The sequence below is a fragment of the Nestor notabilis genome, unplaced genomic scaffold (genome assembly GCF_000696875.1).
Source record: "Nestor notabilis isolate BGI_N333 unplaced genomic scaffold, ASM69687v1 scaffold26377, whole genome shotgun sequence".
In the NCBI taxonomy this organism is placed as follows: domain Eukaryota; kingdom Metazoa; phylum Chordata; class Aves; order Psittaciformes; family Psittacidae; genus Nestor; species Nestor notabilis.
The window spans coordinates 5,942-6,490 of NW_009936707.1; positions in this window are offsets into that span (position 1 = coordinate 5,942).

Here is a 549-nt window from a genome sequence, read left to right on the forward strand (position 1 = left end):
TTTGGCTGTTAACTAAGTGTAGTAAATGAGAGAGGAGAGGTGGCCACAAATACCAACGCCTTCTTTATCCATGGTGTAAGAGGTGGTGAGGCACTGGCACAGGTTGGACACAGGGGCTTGGAGCAACCTGCTCTAGTGGAAGGTGTCGCTACCTGGGGCAGGGGTTGGAACTGGAGGAGCTTTAAGGTCCCTTCAGCACAAACCAGGCTGGGATTCTATGAGTGGACACATAATAGTGGGAGGCAAGGTGTGGACCCTGGGCTGGCAGGGTCTTTGCTGGCACAGAAACGTGGCTTCCCTAGGCTAGAGTTCTCTGCAAACTCAGGATGTTCTTCAGTGTTGCATTGGTCCTTCCCATCCTCGAGTTTCTTCAAGGAGCCTGTATACGAAGCTTTTCACTTCTTAGCCACTGCCATTGAAAATGAAGTATTTGACGTGTATATGACTGGCCTAATATGTTTGTGTGCCTGCCTTTTACTCTTCTTGTTCTGTCCTGCAGGTAATTAAATGCCCTTTGTGTGGATCTTTGCTCTGGTGGCATGCTTGGAT